Source organism: Galeopterus variegatus, unplaced genomic scaffold (genome assembly GCF_000696425.1).
Source record: "Galeopterus variegatus unplaced genomic scaffold, G_variegatus-3.0.2 Scaffold1699, whole genome shotgun sequence".
NCBI lineage: Eukaryota > Metazoa > Chordata > Mammalia > Dermoptera > Cynocephalidae > Galeopterus > Galeopterus variegatus.
In genome coordinates this window covers 187,161-188,974 of record NW_007727810.1, presented here as the reverse complement: position 1 = coordinate 188,974, position 1,814 = coordinate 187,161, and positions in this window count along the sequence as shown.

Sequence of the window (1,814 nt, the reverse complement as noted above, 5' to 3'; positions counted from 1 at the left end):
TATATATATATATATATATATATATATATATATATACAGATAACTTTTTGTTCTTGCCCTAAGAACCCTTGAAATCTAGTGTTTTGGCACATTTCAAGTATACAATACATTATTATTAACTATTTTTACCATGCTGTTAATTGGGTCTCCAGTATTTGGCTTTTCTCTCTACCTGGAATGCTCTTCTCCAAAATCACTGCAGGACTTTCTTCCTTGCAGCTGTTAATGTTCCTTCCAGTGAGGTCAACCCTGACCACTTTATTAAAAATCAACACCGAGACTTGCCCCTACCAATATACTTACCCTGCTGGATATTTTATTGATGTATTTACCTCATAAATTTCTAAGTATATGATTCATTGATTTATTGACAGTATTTAGTGCCATTATTTTACAACATACTGTAAGCTGTGTGGAGACATGTTTTTATTAGTTTTGTTTACTTCCACATCTCTCATACATAGGAGTAGGTGTTCACAAATATTTTGTGAGGGAACAAACAAATGAATACACAAATGAATAAATGAGATCTCTTACACCCTACGAGTAAGTACTAAAACATATATGATGACACAAAGCTCCTGGGCCCAGTTCCTGGTACATATTAGACATAAACAAATATTGTCAATTTCCTCATTTCTCATTAAATTTTGTTATCCTGTTTCTAAGTACAAGGCTCATGAATGGTATAACATGAAGAAAATGTTTAAAAATTGTTATCCTTCTACTTGTAGCTAAATTATACCACAAAATCACCCATAATCTAAATTTAATTATAAGTTTGCTCTTTTCCATGTGCATATGATATCCAGCCAGCCATTTTGCCACCTCCACCTGCACCATTATCTTTTGCTTGCTAAAGAAGGCAAATTGTACTTAACTATTACAGATTTAAATAGACTGGCGAGCTGATTGTTCTATTTGTAATTTTAATGAATCTTTTTTTTTCAAATTACACTTTAAGCTGGGAGAGTTAGGGTCACATTTTTCATAGCTACAAATGGACTGTGCAACTAATTTCAAGTAGTGAATGAACTCGGGCATAAAAAGAAGAAAAAAACAATCACTAAATCATAAAGATACATTAACTGAAAGCATAAAGGGAAAATTTTCATGAATAGCAAGTATATTGGGATATATAAAAATCTGAGATAACAGCCTAGATCTGTAGACTCATGTGTCAAAAGAAACATCCGCCCTTATTAAAGGTTATATGGCACAGTGTAATTTAATGTCCATGGAGGTGAGACACTGTGATGCTTTCTGTAATTACTTTACTACTGGTAGACAATAACTTCTTAGTCTGTGTGTGCTGCTATAATACACTACCATAAGCTAGGTAGCTTATAAAGAACAGAAATATATTTCTCACTTGTAAAGACTGAAAAGTCCAAAATCAAAGCACCAACACATTTGATGTGTGGTGAGAGCTTGTTTCCTGGTTCATAGATGGAGCCTTCTAGCTGCATCCTCACATGGTGAAAGAGGCAAGGCAGCTACCTGGAGCCTCTTTTATAAGGGCAATAATCCCATTCAGGAGAGCTGAACCCTCATTACCTAATCTCCTTTCTAAGGGCCCGTCTCCTAATGCTATCACACTGGTGATTAGGTTTCAACATATGGATTTGGGGAGGACACAAATATTCAGACAATAGCAATATGTGTGTGTGTGCATGTGTGTTTGTGTGTGTGTGTGTGTGTGTGTGTGAGAGAGCACTTCAAAAAGTTCATGAAAAAATATGCTTAAAAGAAAATACAGATTTTTCCATGAACTTTTTGAAGTACTCATATATATATATATATGAGACAATAGC